The sequence below is a fragment of the Cherax quadricarinatus genome, chromosome 24 (assembly GCF_038502225.1).
Source record: "Cherax quadricarinatus isolate ZL_2023a chromosome 24, ASM3850222v1, whole genome shotgun sequence".
NCBI lineage: Eukaryota > Metazoa > Arthropoda > Malacostraca > Decapoda > Parastacidae > Cherax > Cherax quadricarinatus.
In genome coordinates, this window is record NC_091315.1 from 26,278,684 (window position 1) to 26,298,589 (window position 19,906).

The following is a 19,906-nucleotide window of genomic DNA, read 5'->3' on the forward strand; positions in this document are numbered from 1 at the left end:
ATTGTCTGCAAATGAACAATATTCTCTTATTTAGAGTTCTGGGAAAACTTATTTTGTTTAAGGCATAACAATAATATATACAATAGCCATTATATATTCGTGAGTCTGGCATACCGGCTCTCCGCAGCATTGTTTTGGCGCGTAAATTTACCACATTACGTTAAGATGTGACTTTTCCTTTGTTTATAATAGCATAGATGCTGCAATATTTGTTTTAAAATTAATCGTACTGCTTGTATTAAATTAACAGTGAGGAATGTTTATGAAATCAACTGTACGATACGTTGTTTTACCCCGCCCGGCGCCAGCATCGACCTGCAGGGTAAACTGGGTGGAGCTCAGTGGCGCCTTCACCAGTGACTGGGAGATATGTTGCATATGTATCTCTCTCTATTTGTCTAGTCACGTAAATATATCGACATGTAAACAGTGTGTGTACTTCGTGGGTCAAGAGGAATCCTTGAAATACACTTAAAGGATCTGTACAGCTCAAGGTGAATATATGTTTCAAGTGTCAGGTTAAGTGAGCTTTTTTTTTTGTACTGGAAGCTCTGCTCGGCGTCCGTTGGAGGTAAAGGTCCGGGCTGGAACTGTCTACATTCAAAGGTTTTTTGAATCTCCGACGGTGTGGCGTTGTCTTACTGCTAGGTTCCGGTACCGGGGGTGAGGGTAGTGGCAGTAGTCTACTACACAGGTTGGCAAGGAGCCGCTGCTCATTCATATTCACTGGAGCAACGTGGGAAGTGTAGGTCCGCATGTTTACCACAGCATGGCGGCCTCATTCACCTTGTTCTCCGTAAACATGAGAACATAATGTTGTAGTCGGTTCCATTTACCCGTAAACTGCACCTACCGAAAATTAGCATGTACTATTTACCTGGTACGTTAACTGGTTAGACAGGCATCCATATTATCCTCGTAAAGTCAATTTGCGCCGGCAAGTGGTGCAGACTGTGGTTACGTGTCTGGGATACGCCTGTACACCCTGCAGACTTACCTGTAACCCCCTCCTCTCTTGATTCTCTTCCTCCCCCTCTTCATTGTCTCCTTTCTCTCTTAAGTCTCTTCTCTCCTGATTCCCTCCCTCCATTTAGAGCTTTGTGAGCATTATAATGAACACTAATATTGTCATTTACATCTAAACATTACCAGAGCACCCCTTCCCTTCAAGTGGGGCACCTTAGTATTGAAGGGCTCTTTATCCAAGAAATTGGAGTTACCCTCCCCTTGGATCAAACCTGATTGCCTACCATTGTGCAGGATTTAGCGCTTCCCCATGAATGCAGCAATATTGTGAATATAATCCTTGTTTGTTCTCTGTTCTGTTAAAATCCCTCTTACTTCCCAGCTTTATTCTCTTCCTCTCCATACGTGACCCCCATCCTCTTTATTCTCCCCCCTCCCTCGCACTCTCACCTTTACCTATCGTACACTGACTCATCGCGTCTGTTGGCTGTTACTTTCAAATAAATCGTTACTACACAACCGCCTTCCTTGCAGAAAAACCTGGAGACTAATTTCTTCCTTAACCTACCAGGTAGGGGAGGGAGGAGAAAAGCTGTCAGGACTGCAGTAGGTCATTGGTACATTCTTAAGGTTTCTGAATTGCGTTTATTTATTGTTTTGCTTTGTTCAGTACCGTTGTACATCCCTTAAAAAGGGTGCCTTGATTCTGGTGTCGTTTTTTTCAACCAAAGAATTGGAACTGTCTCCCCCCTCCCCTTTTCTTTGATCGAATCTGATTTACCTTCCATTTCTCTGGCTGAATGTAATAATACAGATTCAATATACATGTAACTTAATTTATCTTTCTGTATGACCCTTGTCGATTTAGCGCTTTCTTTGATTATAATTTATCTTTAAGACTTGCATATGTGACTAAGATACAAAGAAAATGGACCCCTATGGAAATAAAGGTTAATGTTGACCCAGTCCTGGCCCGAGTCAATAATTTATTTCTTAAAATGTCCAAATATTAGGTGGGTTTATTTTGTGGAAATAGTAAGAAAGATAAGGAAACTTGATGTAACCTGATCAAAAATAATCAAACGTAACTTAACCTTACTCCGTCAGCGGTAGATAAAGGAATGACGCTTCTTTGTTTACTACATTCATTGCGTCATTATTTACGCTTCTGTAATTATCCTGGCACCTTACATGACTCGATACTAACCGTTGATTGGTTCTGACATGTTAAATTTAAAAACTACCGTCTTTCTTTTTTCTTAATATTCTTTTCTCATTTATATTTGATTTTAAATTATTTGCAGTACCACAAGATTTTTTTTATATTAAATTTGATAAAATTGGTTTTATAAGTGGCAAAATAAATGCCATATTCTGAAAATATCTAATGATTGTTGTCAGGGCATTCATATTCTTGAATTTTAAATAATATAATGAGAGAGTTGTGACCAAGACTTAAACTCCACGTTGACTGAAATAAATTACTGTTTGACTTTGTTAGGTTATAATAATTAGCTTAAACCTGAATAAAGCTTTTCCAGAATTTAGAATTTACCTTGCAGGTATCGGCAGGATTTTGAGAGTTCATCCCCTCAAGGAAGGTTCCTTGATGTTGGTGAGGGGCTCTTGATTTAGGGAATTGGATCTGTGCTCCAGTTCCCCGAATTAAGCCTGAATGCCTTCCACATCCCCCCCCAGGCGCTGTATAATCCTCCGGGTTTAGCGCTTCCCCCTTGATTATAATAATAATTTGAGAGTTCATTACGAGTCGAGCTCTAAACCTTCATTGAAGTGGATCAGTGACACGTTTCTTTCCTTACCCAGTGGTACTAGTTTTTGTAGATAGCTTGGGTGGCAAGTGTGTGTGGGGTGCTCCCTGTGAACCACATTTTGCTCAAGCCGACCATTGCAACTTGTGGAATAGTATTACTGTATTCTCGTGGTTAAGACTCATTTATTGTCTATATGTATGTAGTGTATTAAGACGGTGAGTAATGGACATGCCAAGTTAGCATTAAATACTAGAATGAACTCTAAATAAGCTGCATTGACCTTGGTGTCTTGTTCTATAAAAATCACGAGCTGTATAGCCCTTGTGGCTTAGCGCTTCTTTTTTATAATAATCATAATAATAATAATATAAAAATCACAAAAACTTAAGCTTTTGGTAGGAGTGTATTTAGAGACTAAACTAATCCGCATTTAATGTGGTTTTGATATATAATTCGATGTTTAAACATGAACCTTAACTAGTGTGGGGAATATCTGTTACAAACCACAACCTAGCTGTTCAGACACTGACCTCGGGAACCTGTCCAGTTTCCTCTTGAAGACAGCATGGGGTCTGTTGTCAACTTTGTTTTGGGCTATCCTAGGTAATTCACACATGTTACTAGGTATGATAATTGTACTTGTGTAGACCTAAATAAACGTACCTCTGAGTATGGTGGAAGGCTGCTGAATAATCTTAGGCCCCCAGACACTTATTGTATCAGGTTTACTCAAGACTCGTGTTTTTTCATTGGGGCATTTGGCACCGTCTGCTGAGCCTCGTGCTTTCGTAGGGAGTGATTTCCATGTGCATCTGGTCTCCAGCATTTCATTCTCCTCTTGCATGTTTTGGCCTCATGATCAGCACTATATTCATGCTCCTCGCAGAAACGAGCGAAAGTATATGCAAAAAAAAAAAAAAAACCGCGGACAACAAATAGGCAGTTCTCCCCGAATGTAGCTATCAACCTGACGCCTTAAACCACTCGGGTAGTTTTGTTGGACTGCAAGGCATGTTTCTCCTAACGCCGGGCACATCCTTGAGCCTCAGGCGTGGTCTCCAACTATTTCATTCTCCTGTATATTCTGACCTTACAAGCAATACTTTAATCAGTGTCACTCGCAGAAACAAAAGTAGTATGTGCAAATTGGGTTCAATTTGGGTTCAAATCCTGCTGGCTGCAACATTTCTTTGCATATACTTTTGCTTGTTCCTGCAAAGGGCGTTGAGTATAGTTTCATTCGTTAGGCAAGAATATAAAGTAAGGGTATGAAATAGCTGGAGATCATGCCTGGGGCTTGCTTGTGAACTGAACGTTATGAGGCAGCTGTAGCTGAGTGGTTTAAGGCATCAGGTCGGCAGATAGCTATACTGGTGGCTGTGATATTTCTTTACACATTCTTCCCCTCAAGGAAGGTTCCTTGATGTTGGTGAGGGGCTCTTGATTTAGGGAATTGGATCTGTGCTCCAGTTCCCCGTATTAAGCCTGAATGCCTTCCACATCCCCCCCCCCCAGGCGCTGTATAATCCTCCGGGTTTAGCGCTTCCCCCTTGATTATAATAATAATAATAATTTACACATTCTTTCTCTCTTTCTCTCTCTCTCTTTTTCTTTTTTCTTTCTTTTTCTCTCATTCATTCATATCAACACTATTATCATCCGTGGCCTTAGACTATTCATCTTTAAACATGCACTCCTTGCCCAGGCCTCCCAGTGGATCAGGGCCTGATCAACCAGGCTGTTACTACTGGCTACACGCAGTCCAACGTACGAACCATAGCCCGGCTGATTGGGCACTGCCTTAGGTATCTCCATTTTTCTCTTGAAGGCAGTCAGGGGTTTATTGGTAATTTCCCTCAAGTATGATGTAGTCTGTTGAACAGTCTTGGGCCCTGAACACTTGCTGTGTTTTCTTTTAGTGTACTCGTGGCGCCCTTGGAGTATATTGCACCGTCTCCCTAGTCATGCTTTCGTAGGGAGCGATTTGTGTGTGCAGATTTGGGACCAGTCTAGGATTTTCCAGGTGTAGATTATGATGCATCTTACCCGCCTACATTCCAGGGAGTACAGGTCAAGGAGTTTCAAACATTCCCAGTAACTAGAGTGCTTGACTGAACTTATACATACAGTGAAAGTTCTACATAAGAACATTCTGTACATTCTCTAGATCTCCGATTTCACCTGCCTTGAATGGAGCTGTTAGTGTACAGCAGTATTCCAGCTTAGAGAGAATAAGTGACTTAACACAGAATCATTGGCATGGCATCCCTTGTTTTGAAAGTTCTCATAATCCATCCTTTAATTTTCCTCGAAGATGTGATAGTAACACTTGTGATCCTGTTGGTGAAATCATCTGACGTTAACATTCCTAAGTCCTTGATATTATTTTTCGTTCTATTGTGTGGTTAGAGATTGTGGTATTTTCCATTCTGTATATTATTTCTTAGTTTTCTATAACGGAGTAACTGATATTTGCCCTTATTTAACATATCTGTGGCCCATTCGAAAACTTCGTTTATATTCGCCTGGAGATTGTGTTTTCAGTGGATAACACTCGTGCAGATTCTAGTATCGCCTCCCCTCAAGGAAGGCTCCTTGACGCTGGTGAGGGGCTCTTGATCTAGGGAATTGGATCTGTGCTCCAGTTCCCTGAATTAAGCCTGAATGCCTTCCATCCCCCCATAGGCGCTGTATAATCCTACGGGTTTAGTGCTTCCCCCTTGATTATAATAATAATCTAGTATCGCCTGCAAAAGTAAACAAGGAATTGAAGCTACTCTTCCTCGAATCAAACCTAATTGAGCTGCATTACTTCTGTTGCTTGCTGTCTCCTTGTGAATAAGAGCGAATCTTGAAGGGCTTTATAGCAAACGATTAGGTAATTGTGAAATTTGAGATTGAACTCTGCTCACCTTACCTGGTTGAGTGGAAAGAGGAATCCTAAAGTTTCAAGGTGGGAGGACAGCTAATTGTTAACAGGGAGGGTGCGGGATGGAAGATTTGAGGTAAGGTGGTTAGATGAGAAAAGCCTGGAACTTGTAGAAATGTTCGTGCTAATGCATGTGTTCGTGTGTGTTCTGGCCTAAGGGGTCAGTGCATTAGCGGTTTGCTGTCACGGTGCCGGGGTCTTTTCCCACTCCCCACTTCCCTCCATTGATCTCTCTAACCCTCGTAGATTAGTAGCGATGGGCTAAGCTTGTAATAAAATTTACTTTTTTTTTATTGTGACTGTTCTTTTCACAGGTCTTCACAAAGTCATACAGCATTCTCCATTTCTCTCTTAATTTTTTTTTTTTATCTTTAGCTATCTTTTGCGTTTTCTCTCTTTTCTACTATTTTTCTTCTCTTTTCTCTCCTCGTCGTTCTTTCCCTTCTCTCTCACTCTCACTCTCTCTCTCTCTCTCTCTCTCTCTCTCTCTCTCTCTCTCTCTCTCTCTCTTCTATTTTCTATTTTTCTTTTTTTTGTCTCCCTCTATTTTTTATTTACACTAGTTTTTACAGGGTTACGTTAAGAGTTCCTACCTTCATTTACAAGTTAAGTGCTGTTACCTACCTCGGCTCGTTTGAAAAACTTTATGAAACATACAGATAGGGAACAGGATGAAGTTGGAACCATCTGTGTGTCAGCGATTTCATTTGGTCAGCGGAATTCGATGTCGTTATGCTGTACGAACATGTTTCGGACTTTAGTCATTCTAAGAATAAATTATTTCGGATGAAGTGATGTTCTGGGGATGGTTCTGATAGATTGTAGTTGCTTGATGCCCATCATGTTGTATAGCTGCCTTTTAACTGTCCATGAAGTGGAGCCAAGCGCTGTACCTGGGTTCCAACATTCCCATTCATTCTTACCACTGTTCCAAGATTACCATCATGGTGCCTTGAAACTATCATTTCTGTTTTCTCAAAAGCAAATGTAGCATGTCAGCGTTTTCCCAGGCTAATATAACTAAGTTGGTGATTGATGTGCCTGAGAGCAGCTGGGATTTTCTCTTGGATAAGTAAAAGAGTACAGTCATCTTCATAGGCATGGAATTCCGGGTGGAGTTGAAGGTCATGGAATTGCATATTTCATAACAGTGGCCTAAGCATACTTCCTTGTGTAACAGTGGCACCGATTGAATATTTTGTTGACACTGTCTCACCGAGAACAACTTTTAGAGATCTACCTTGAAAGTAATCACTAAGAAGGCATAGCGAGACCCCGAGAATTCTGGTGGTTGCAGTTTTATCAAGAATCCCTGGCGCCATACTCGGTCGAAATCGCCAGCGATGTCCTTTGCTACTACACAGCTGGTCTTGAAGAATAAAAAGGCAAAGTACAGTGACTGGAGCAATACACAAAAAACTCCCACATAGGCTGAAACATCATAAACTAAAATCTATGTCCGAGTGACCTTTTCTGAAGCCGTGAAGCGTCGATAAACACTGCAATTTACCATGAAATTGTCACAAGAATCTTGCTAGTGATTGACAGGAGTGACACTGGTCTGTATTTGCTGATTTCCGCTCTTCTCTTTTTGTGAACGAGGGCTCTCTCTCTCTCTCTCTCTCTCTCTCTCTCTCTCTCTCTCTCTCTCTCTCTCTCTCTCTCTCTCTCTCTCTCTCTCTCTCTCTCTCTCTCTCTCTCTCTCTCTCTCTCTCTCATTCATTTTACGTAATTCTGTTTGTGACGACAAATCCACTCTATATGGCTGTTGAGGCAAAGCCTTAACAGCCATGTTGAGTAGATTTTATTAATGAATCCACTCCATAGGGAGTGGATTCATTAAGAAAATAGCAGATATAAAAATATAGCCGTAAGCAGTAGGTCTTCAAGAGTAAAAATACCTCTGCCAAATACAAACTCAACTAGACTGTGATGGATAGACGAGCGGACCGCCAGCTGCAGCAGCCTGGTTGAACAGGCAAACCTGAATAAGTAAACGTCAGAGTACAGTCATCTACATGTACATGTGATTCTGGAATGAGTAAATGGTCATTGAAGTAGACATTCCATAACAGTGGCCCAAGTACACTTTCCTGTGGAACACTGGCACCGATTGAGTGTCTTGTTAACTCTCCCTTACTCCCTCCCTCCAACTCCCTTACTCGCTCCCTCCCTCTCCCTTACTCGCTCCCTCCCTCTCCCCCTTTTCTCTTTTTGATTATAATAATCTCCCCCTTTTCTACTCTTCTTTCCACCCTCTCCTCTCCACATTTCCTCTCCTTTTTTTCCTCCCTGTCTTCGCTCGCTTCTTGGCTCTCCTCTCTTCTTTCTTGCTCTCGAGCTAAAAATATAACTCGAGTAATTTCATTAAATGGTGTTGGGACTCGGTGTGTGGAAGTGAGTCAGATCATACATGCTGGGTCAAGGATCATGTTATCTGGTAGCGCCCACTGAGAAAGTGACTGAGTTTACACACTATAAATAACATGTGACCTCCAATCTCCAGCCCGGTGCCCTCTGGAGGGTGAGCTTCCTGTTCCCCTTGATGACGGTGAGGGGGCTCTTGATCCTAGGAATCGGTCTTTACCTTCCCTTGCATCGAACCTGAGTTCTACTATTTTCCCCAAGCACTATGACCCCTGCGGATTTTGCACTTCTTCGTTAATGTAATAATCTTTCAGTGTGGTAATTTCCGTGGTCGCCGCTGGAACACTGCTGGCAATAGCTGCCAGAATTCTCTTTGTAAATGGACTTCGCAGATGTGGAACGAGCGAAATAATTCGATTATCTGTTGCAGGTTATCGGGAATTGGTTGGTACATAGCAAACAGCCAAAAATGTACTACTATCCTGTCATACTAATGAAAACCGGGAACTTAACAGCGTTTCACTTGGCAGAGACTGCCTATCTTTTCTCTCTCGTGAACAGGTAAATCTTAGATTTTCATTTACATTCAGCATACGTTTGTTTTGTTTCCTGTTTTTTTTTTTTTTTTTTACTACCTGGAGGGTATTCCGGGGATCAACTCTCCCGCGGCCTGGTTCATGACCAGGCCTCCCGGTGGATCAGGGCCTGATCAACGAGGCTGTTTATGACTTGTGTAAAGTAAATAAGATAATGTGGTTTGGTAAATTAAAAACTGAAGTATTGACAGTTTTGTTTGTTATGAAGTTTACCTTCTTGTATTTTTTATATAGCCACGTAGTGCGGTTGCTGTTCCCTCCCCCACACTACAGAATTGATCAAGCGTTGGGGATGGTGTAGGAGCGATTTGGTAGTGGATGAGGAACATTGGGATCGTGGTGAATGGGAGAGTATTGGGGGACCGTGAAGAGAGGAGGTTGCTTTGAGCGGGGTGTAGGGGCGGGGATGGGTGGGGTAGGGGTTAAATCCCCAGGCCGAGTCATCTGGCGACGGCCCGGCGTCAAAGGAGGAATCAATACACTCTGCATCATGTTTCTATGGTGGCGATTGTCAGCACACTCCGGAGATCAATAATGGGAATATTTGCGTTTTGTTTTGCACTTATGTCTGTTGTGAGCATGAAGCCGAGCGTGGCGAGGCGTGTGTATAGTTGGAGGTGCGGAGATGGAACACCAAACACTGCAAAAGGTGGGAGAGGCTGTTGATACACTTAGCAGCTTCATTGTCTCCATCTAATCAAACACATCCATAAGCTCGAAATGCCCATAGATTTATAACAAAACTAGTCTCAGAAATGCGAGGCATGAATAAGAACTTGAAGGAGAACTAGGGTAGACAACATCATAACTTACCACTACAAGATATTAGCATAATTGTCATGGTAGAGATTGGTACTATTGAATACTGGAATAAGGGGCTTAGATAAAAACTAAAAACGAAGGTGAGCCACAAGGATATTAAGAAGTGCTACAGTCGTAGGTTGTTATGGAGTGGAAAAAGTTAGACGAAGTAGTGATGCAGTCGAGCTCTGTCCAGTTTCTACGAGTTCAGTCGATCCCCGCTTAACAAATTCTTAAGAACACATTTCTCACGTTTACTCGCTCAAGACTATTTAATTTTTCTGAAATAAAAGAGAGCGAGCAGTCCTCTTTTCACCTGGACACAGTTTCAGTGAGAAGTCGCAAAGGGCAAATTAAACTTTAGAACCTACAAGGATGTTGATATTAACCCTTAAACTGTCCAAGCAGATTTACGTTCATATGCGTAGTGCTCCAAAAGTAGATCAACGTTTTTTTTTTATATATTTTCAAATATAACAAAAAAAAGTAGATCAAAGTTTTTTTTACATGTTTTCAAATGTAAAAAAAAAAAAAGAATACTTTTTTTACATACTTTCAAATGTTGAAAAAACGTAGATCTACGTTTGGACAGTTTAAGGGTTAAGCATACGAGTGCAGAAACTTTCATTAATTTAAATGATGCTGGAACATATGACAGATGAGGCCCCTCGAGGGAGGTTCCTTGACGCTGGTGAGGGGCTCTTGATCTAAGGAATTGGATCTGCCTCAGTTCCCTGAATTGAGCCTGAATACCTTCCACCCCCCCACAGGACCTGTATAATTCCTACGGGTTTAGCTCTCCCCCATAATAATAATGACAAATGAGCCAACTAAAACAAGGTAGAGGAACTCTCCTAGGTTGTAGGCAGAACCGAATTAAAGAGTCGAACTAAATACATGAAGGCAAAGAAAGTACCACATGATGAAAACCACTCGAGGGAAGTTCCTTCAGGCCCATAAGGTCTTGATCCAAGGTACTGAACCTGTTCTCCCCTTGGATCGAACTTGATTACCTCCCATTCTGCAGGCGCTATATGATCGCGTTGTGGTTTAACGCTTCCCCAGTATGATAATTTATAGAAATTTTATCGAGTGACATACCAGAATCTACCCATCGAATGGCTTTTATACAGTGGGGAATAGGAAGGAAGATGAAATAGTCATGCTGACGTATCTAAAAGATAAAATAATTTTTGAGGTTAAAAAAAGACAAAGGGAGTTACATACTGTGAATGAAACCTTTTTTTGGGCAAGAATAAGTTCATTAATTTGAATAATGAAACTTACCATGGTTAAGTGCCACGTAATGGAAAAAATAGAAAAAAGGCCACCTGAAGAATGTATACAGATCGTGTAGTAGTGTCGAATGTGTCAGATGACTTGATCATCAGTAATTATACATGGTTGTATGGTATCCACATCAAAAGCCTGGAAAAGTAAAATATTACAAATGGCATGTATGAAGTAGTTAAGAAGAAAGCCTGCAAACAGGAAATGCCATTGTAGGTTTAAAAAATGAACAGGGAAGCCTGACCCAGGGATCGGCCGCGGGAATAGGAAAAACTATCAAATAAGTCATTGGTTTATAAATATGCGCGTGTGCATGCGTGTATGCTTGTTATGTCGAATTGACGAGTTTGGCTTTGAAAGCAATAGTCAATTTTGCTGAACAAGCAGAATGGTTCTTTTAGGCAATAAGTCTGCGAAAATCAAAATATGACAGTATATGTGATATATGTCGTGCCGAATAGGTAAAACTTGCGATCTTGGCTTAAATAGCAACGCTCTTGTTGCCGTAGAAGGCAAGGGAAAATTTGTGTATGCAGTAATTTCGCAAAAATCATTCTGAACCTAACGAAAAAAAAAAAGTTTTGTTTATTATTAAATTATTGTAAACGTTTCTAAAATATATTTAGCTGGATTAGGCAAAATTAAATTGCGCTTGTTATAATAAGGTTGGGTAAGTTTTCTAAATTCTTTTGGTACAAAATTAGTAATTTTCACATAAACATAAATGAAAAAAACTATCTTGAAACGTATAAGAGAAAATTTTATTCTTGCTAATTAACCAGTTTATATATATATATATATATATATATATATATATATATATATATATATATATATATATATATATATATATATATATATATATATATATATATATATATATATATATATTATATTGTAACCACAGGCGAGAGGTGTTAATCAATAACACTGCAACTAGCCAAGGACTCGAACCCATGTCATTTTGGCCCACCTCATGGTGAGCGAAAATCACATGGCGCTCTAACCCACAGGACCACCAAATTCTACAAGAATGAAGCACCCAGCAGAGCTAGGTGTTTTACCTTGCTCCAAGGACATACGGTGGTGTGGGTGCCTCTGAGTTAATTTCATTCTACTCCCCGTTTGGTGTGCTACACACACACACACGCAATAGGATGACTGTGATCTCTGACATGACAGAAAAGAGCGGCAAGTCGATCTCTTTCTGTCAGACTTAGTGGGCACAAAAGTAGTAGTAGGCTTGCCGACACCAACAGTGCTCTTTTCTGTCATGCCAGAGATCACAGTCATCCTATTGACTGGTCTTCTGTTAAAACTGTCTACCCTACTTCCAACTTTTGCAGTCGCCGTCTGGTTGAATCTTTCCTTATACACAACTTTCCTTGTATGGATCTTAGTCCTGGCTTTGTCTTTGTAGATGCCTTCCTTTCCCATTACACTGTAAAATGCTCCAAACTTCAGAACACCCGTGACTTAACCTGATTCCCTCTTCTCTCTCTTCCCCTTTCCTCTTTCTCCTTTGGGTTTTCTTCTGCCTTGGGTATTTGTCCTGTATTATTTACCCCCCCCCCCCCTCTGTGTTCTTGCTCCTACCCTCTCTGGGCTTCTAGCTCCCTTGCAGTGCTCCTCTTTCTTAGTATCTGACTGACTCCACTATTACTACTACTACCTCCACTATTACCTCTTGTCCCGTCCCTGTCTGCTGGCCTATATATACTCCCTCCCTCCTCTCCTTTTCGTTAGTGTGACTTTGTAAATGGTCCAAGTCTGACCGAAACGTCGTAGTAAGCTCCTCTCTTCTATGTGCGGGTTATTTGTGTATAGCTTCTCATAAATTGTTAGGTGTCTGTTGACCGTGTCTCCTGCCTCGCAGGAACCCTTTTTTTTTTTTTTTAGTTGTAAGTATAGATGCGAGACAGTTTTAAAGAGTACTTACTCCCCTTTGAGCTTTCCTTTGTTGGCATTATTGGAGTGGGATGAAAGTGTAATACAGCTTTAACCTTTTATTGCTGCTGTATTATGTTGCCTTTCACAACACAAGATAGGTTGCGTTTATATGGGTTGACGAGTACATATGCGAGCTTCATGTCCTGGTGGGGTGTGATGGTAAGTAATTGTAAATTCGAATAACTGAATTTGTCTCAAGAGTCGAGTTACATATGATAGCCAACCCTAATACAAACTAGGTCTGCGTTTCATATTTTCGTGTAATGGTTCATGTACATTGTTGGTAGGAAGAGAAGACCAAGAAATGAGCGAAATTGCAGAATTCAATATTTTATATATGAGTGCTGGAGGGTCTAGGGATGAATGGATTGGGAAAAATTTTGAAAAGTATTGTTTTTATGCATAGTTAAATTTGTAAAACGACTACTGTAATATATTACGTAAATACTACTTTAGTTGCAGTTTATGTAGCTAGACATTTTATGATAGATTGATAGTTACTCGTATATATTGTTAAAAGACAAGAGGAACTGCATAGCCACGTTTATGCTGTATGGGTGTTGTGTACCTGCGTGTCTTTATTATATATGTGTGTGTCATGTTAGATACGTAGAAAGTTTGAGGAGAGCAGCACCTCCCATTCTGGGAGGTACTGCTCTCCTCAAACAAAACCTTTTAAATTTTTTTTTTAATCTTGACAGGCTTGTTGCTGCTTTCTTTAAGTAAAAGATATTTGGTAATTCTAACTTTTCTGCGTCTTCCTGAATCTCCGTTGCTGCTTTCAGAGGGTTTTCTTGTCTTGTATCCCAACCTAAGGCCACTTCTTATTCCTGCAATATTTCTTTTTCAACTTAGGAGGTTTGGCCAGCGGGGGTGATGATTCCTTGCACCATTGGCAGTGATTTTGTGTGTACTCACCTATTTGTGGTTGCAGGGGTCGAGTCACAGCGCCTGGTCCTGCCTCTGATCGCTACTAGGTCCACTCTCCCTACTCCATGAGCTTCATCGTATTTCTTCTTAAAGCTAGGTGTGGATCATGCCTCCACTACATCAGTCCAGATTGTTCCACTTCTTGACACCTTTATGACTGAAGAAATACTTCCTAATATCCCTGTGACTCATCCGAGTCTTCAACTTCCATTTGTGACCCCTTGTTGCTGTGTCCCATCTCTGAAACATTCTGTCCCTATCCACCTTGTCAGTTCCTCTCTGTATTTTATGTGTTATCATGTGCCCCCTATCTCTCCTGTCCTCCACTGTCGTCAGGTCGATTCCCCTTTGCCTCTCCTCGTAGGACATACCCCTTGGCTCCAGGACTAGTCTTGTTGCAAACCTTTGCACTTTCTCTATTTTTTTTTTTGACCTGCTTGACCAGGTGTGAGTTCCATACTGGTGCTGCTTATTCCAGTATGGGCCTGACGTACACGGTTTACAGAGTCTTGAACGATTCCTTACTAAGGTGTCGAAACGGTTTTCTTAGGCTTGCCAGGCGCCCATATGTTGCAGCAGATATTTGGTTGGTGTGCGCCTCAGATGTGCTTGGTATTATACTCAACCCAAGATCCTTTTCCCTGAGTGAGGTTTGCAGTCATTGACCACCTAGCCTGTACTCTGTCTGCAGTCTTCTTTGACCTTTCCTAATCTTCATGACTTTGCACTTCGTGTTTGTGAGGGGGGTTTTCATGTTTTTTTTTTTTAGCAAGCTTGTTGGGCCTGAATGAACTTAAAGTTTTCTTAAACATGCTATGAATTAAGAATACATACACTCGTACTCTGAAAGTTGGATGCTGTGTTCTAAATGACAAGCAAAGTTAAAGGGGAGGGGGTGCGTGTGTATGTTGGGGGATGATGGTTGTGGGTACAGGATATGGAGGGTTAGTGGGATGATCCGTCTTTTAATGGTCTAAAATTATCCACAATGTGGTGTAATGAAGATCTACTTGTTTTGTGCTTCCTGCCTCATAAATGTGGCCTGCAATTTTCATCTCGTCTGCTCTCAAGAGTATCCTTAGGATGCTATTAATATTGTAAATCCCATGTATTTCTTCTATATGCAGATGCAAAAATAAACGATTAGTACATAGAGAACTAAAAAAAATGGAATTAAAACATCGTCCCTTGGTCAGACTTTAGGATGTATTATTTGTCAATACTTTGTTTACGCACTGTAGTCTCTCGTGTGATCAGAACTTTGAAGGGGGAAAAATCTAACAACTCCTTCCTTCGAGGGGGGTGCCTTGATGTTAGTAAAAGGCTCTTGATCTAGGGAATTGGCCACCCTTCCCTTCCCTTCCCTTTGGATCAGACCTGATTACTTACCAGTCCGTAGGAGCTTTATGACCACTACGGATTTAGGGATCCCCAAATAGAAAATAACTTAACGAGTCCCTTGTGTACTGGCCTTAAATATCTTGAAATTGGTCCTGTTTTTATCTCTGGCACGTTACTCTCAGATTGATATCTAGCTAACTTGATTTATGCCTGATTGATGTATTAGAGGCAAGTGTATGCTAGACGCACATTTCCATTGTCCAGGCTCTTACAAATTAATAGATAAATGTACACCACCTGACCCTTCTTTCGTCTTACTAGGTTTGTAGGAAACATCCTGATTTTGCATCTTTGATTTTATGGGCATATAAAATGTTTTTTGGCCGATAGCTAACAACTTTGCAATTTATTGACATTATTAAAAAGGGTCTTCAAGGCTATTTTGGTGTTGCGGGGGAGGAAACGGGTTGTCGATTTCGAAACTGATAATTTTCTGCCTCTCCCATTTCCCAGGCTATGGAGGACTTGTAGGTTTAGTGTTTCCCCATTATGATAATCCAATCATTTGAACCTAGAGGTGTGCAGTCTGTTCTGTACACTTTTTTCAGTACTGAACTTTTCTTGAGCGAAATCTCAGTGCAATGACTTTAAAACTTTTGGCCACCTTAAAACTTTACTCCACCATTACTGTTATTGTATTTATCCTGCTAGTATACAATTTGGATCCAAGAGAAGTATACAAAGAATGCAGACACAGTTTTAGTGAAACTTTCTCGACAGGCCTAAAATACATTAATTTTTACGAACATGCAATAACAAACATGATTGACATTTTTCTTTAACATAAAACATCAAGTATGATCAACGCGTGAAATGTTGTTATACTTTTAAATCATCTGCACAGTATTAAAAATCAAACGAAAGGTATAGCTCGCTGAAGGACCCCAATGGAAATAAGTCGCTCTGTCTGACTTTTTTTTGGGTTGTCCTAGGTACTTTACACATATGCTGCTATGTATGATAATCTATGTAACTGTATTTGTGTATACCTGAATAAACTTACATGATCCCAACGTAGTAACCCGTCTCCTTAACCCCAGCCCTTAACCTGTAGGGTGTTACGGGGATCGATGTCCCTGTGGCCCTGTCCATGACCAGGCCTCGCGGTGGATCAGGGCTTGATTAACCAGTCTGTTACTGCCAGCCCGCACGCAATCCAACATACGAACCTCACCAAATTGGCATGCACACAACCCAAAACCAGTCCGAGACTTTCTTTTACATACACCAGTGTTGAAGGTTTGAAGCCGATCATAAGAGGCATTCTAAAGTTTAGCACGATAACCTGGGGGGAGGGGGAATTAGACAACTACTATATGTATCCTCATTTGGGGGATACCTAACAAAGCGTGATGGGTATGTGGGCCAGCGGGCCGCCAGCAGCAACAGCCTGCTTGCCCAGGCAAGCATCAGAAGAATCTGACCCAGGGCCGGGCTCCGGGAGTAAAAAAGCTCTCGAAACTCACCAAAGCTATCGAAGCTCTCACATATATCAATATGTAGTCAAGTGCATTTGGTAAATTTTTAGCTTTGTCGCAAAGCTCAAGTACAGTTTCGTTCATCAACATCTGCATTAGTATTCTAATGTCATATTTATTACAACGTAACAAGGACTGTGCAGCCACCCTCAACCAATCTTGTAATAATGTTGGTGGAATTACCGACAATATGTTAGGTAACAGGACACACGTGCAACTAATGCGACGTTTTATTGTGGCAACATTTCGCTCTCCAGAAGCTTGACAAACCTCTTGGAGAGCGAAACGTTGTCACAGTATAATGTCGCATTAATTGCGCATGTGTCCTTTTACATGTACCAGTCTTGTAGGGTTTTACTACGTCGCTTCCTGTTGCAATATTTGCCTAATCCTTGTTTTCAAACTACCATTTATTTTGTAATGATCTACGAAACGAGCATCATTAAATATTACCTATTTTAGGTTAGGTTGCTTTAATCAAAAGTATTACAAATTTATATAGTTAACCGCCAATGACCAAATTAAATAAACGAAGCTGTAACGTTTGACAGCGGGGAATGCTTTGTCGTTGTTTATTTCATTAAAAACGGTGCACTATTTATATAGGTGTAAGAACCGGCTGACTCTTCCTGATATCGTCAGCAGGAGCAGCTGGTTGGTGCCTTTGTATCTGGCCGGCAGCAGGCTGGTGGTGGACAAAAGCACCGACCTTAAACTCCAGGAGAAGATTAACGTTGTCCGGCGCCAGCAGACAGACAGCGCTCACTACAACGTGAAAACTAGGAAAACATGGCTAAACTCTTGACTGAAATTCCATGAAGTGTGAATGGAATTAATGTAGAAAGAAAGTGAAACGTTTCTGTATAGAGCCGGTCTAGAGATTCCCATCCTCCCCTATCTCGCCCTCCGCCCTCGCCCCTTGTACCTCTCCATTGTCGTCTCTTCTCTCTCTTCTCCCTTATCTTTTTCTTTTCGACTTATTTTCCTCTTCTTTCCTTCGCCTCTTCCTCTCTTCTACCCCTTTTCCTCTCCTCCCTCTTCCCCCTCTTCCTCTCTTGCCCCTCTTCCTCTCTCCTCTTCCTTCTTCCTCTCTCCTCTCCCTTCTTCCTATCTCCTCTCCCTTCTTCCTCTCTCCTCTCCCTTCCTCTCTTCCTCCCCTCCCGACTTCCTCTCTTCCTCCCCTCCCGACTTCCTCTCTTCCTCCCCTCCCGACTTCCTCTCTTCCTCCCCTCCCGACTTCCTCTCTTCCTCCCCTCCCGACTTCCTCTCCTCCCCTTCCCTCTTCCTCTCTTCTCCCCTTCCCTCTTCCTCTCTCCTCCCCTCCCCTCTTCCTCTCTCCTCCCCTCTTCCTCTCCTCTCAACCTGTTCCTCCAGTAGATTATAAAACTGAACAATTCATTAACATACCACGTCCTCATTTCCTCTGTCCTCTCCGGAATTATTTCTAATGATTTATGAAGCTTAATATTTCAATAAGAAAAGACTGCTGAGAAATTGATGAAGACTCCGCGGTAGTGAGGTAATTTTAATTTATCTGGACTGGAGTAAAGTAGTCGGTGTCGTTGGGTATTTTTATTCTCCGTTGTAATGTTTAATGTTCATCGTTGCTGCTCCTTAGCGTAGCGGTGATTTTTGTGTCGAGATGTAAGGGCCTTCCTCCGCGCATGACACTTTCCTGACCAAGCACCCAGCATCTGTCGGCATAAATAGTAGGGGTATTTTCTCTTTCGTCTAAATTTGATAACACTGCAGATGAATCGGAAAGAATTGTGGATGTGGATTGTGGTAATATGCATTTAAAAGGATTCGAGAGTTTTCCTATTCCACAACCCAGCCCTGGACCAGGCTTCCTCAATCATCCCCAATCCCCGCTGCCCTGTTCCAGACGAAGTGTTTGTAAAGATTCCTCTTGAAGACTTCTGCACTGCTACTGACAGTGTTTCTGATATCATCTAGTAAAAAAATGTTAGTCTAGGACCACGAATGGTGATAGTTCTCTTATTGTGCTCATGGAGATCCTGCTTATCAGTGGGTTTATTTAACATTACCCCCCCCCCCCCCACCCATACACTTTTTACTCCAGTATGTTATGACTTGCTTATTTGGGACCAGGCCCTCCAGTACTCACCACGTATAAACTATCATGTGTGAAAAATACTTTATTTTTTTACTTGTTTATGATTGTATTGTGAGTAAATTTGTCAGGACAGTAGCAAGCTGATAGTGGTGTTTAAAGTACTAAATACCCGAACGCTTTTAGTTCTTTGAAAATAAAATAAAACACACATTTTAAGGGTTTCGATGTGAAGGGCTCATGAAAGAACCGGAGTTGTCCCTCAGTTTCCTTAGATGGGAGCTGATTGTCTACCAGTTTACTGGCGCCATATAATCCCTGCGAGTTTAGAGCTTCCTCATGAATATTCATTAATAACCTATGTTGCTTGGATGCCTGTGATGGATTAATTATCCAAAAGATTTAGCGTCGTAATAAATGCCTCGTGCTCGATTTAATGAGTTACAAATTAAAATGATAACTAGTGACCATTTTATAGGAGTTGTATTAGAAAAAAAAACCAATATAGTTGAATTAATTTGTTTCATTTAGTATACGGGTAATAACAGAGAGATGCGAGAGGGAGGTGGTGTGAGGCTGAGGGAAAGGAGGGAAGGTGGTGTGAGGCTGAGGGAAAGGAGGGAAGGTGGTGTGAGGCTGAGGGAAAGGAGGGAAGGTGGTGTGAGGCTGAGGGAAAGGAGGGAAGGTGGTGTGAGGCTGAGGGAAAGGAGGGAAGGTGGTGTGAGGCTGAGGGAAAGGAGGGAAGGTGGTGTGAGGCTGAGGGAAAGGAGGGAAGGTGGTGTGAGGCTGAGGGAAAGAAGGGAAGGTGGTGTGAGGCTGAGGGAAAGGAGGGAAGGTGGTGTGAGGCTGAGGGAAAGGAGGGAAGGTGGTGTGAGGCTGAGGGAAAGGAGGGAAGGTGGTGTGAGGCTGAGGGAAAGGAGGGAAGGTGGTGTGAGGCTGAGGGAAAGGAGGGAAGGTGGTGTGAGGCTGAGTTTTAGTTATAGTTCAGTTGTGATAAAGACTGTTCAGCTAAACTAGCTCCTGGGATTCTTTAAGCCTCATCAATAATATATTTGATGCAGGGCTTGAAAGGTCTTCAAGACTGCTCAGTGTTAAATAGTTCTTCTTTGAACAGCTGGGAAGTTGCATCTGGTGGTTTATACACAGATACAATAACAAATCTAGATTTTCAGTTTTACCACCAGAGCTTCGACCACATCATTCGTGGTATTAAGTAACTCGCTGCATAATGGCGACTCTTTTAACATTCAGATAAATCCCCCATTGTCTGTTTTTTCCCCGGTCTCTTCTGAGTGGATTGTACCCAGGAATCCATATTTCATTGTCAAAAGTATCCTTTGATGTGGGTTTCC

General features: G+C 41.6%; 1 protein-coding gene across 6 annotated transcripts in view; it reads left to right on the forward strand.

Moving 5' to 3' along the window:
• The first annotated feature begins 322 nt into the window (after nucleotides 1-322).
• Nucleotides 323-19,906, forward strand: part of Nrg (Neuroglian) — a 434,360-nt gene continuing 414,776 nt past the window's right edge. For all 6 annotated transcript variants that reach the window (XR_011392382.1, XM_070088294.1, XM_070088293.1 and 3 more), the window contains exon 1: nucleotides 323-494. The gene's annotated coding sequence lies outside the window, so the exon portion shown is untranslated. The remainder of the gene's footprint in view (nucleotides 495-19,906) is intronic.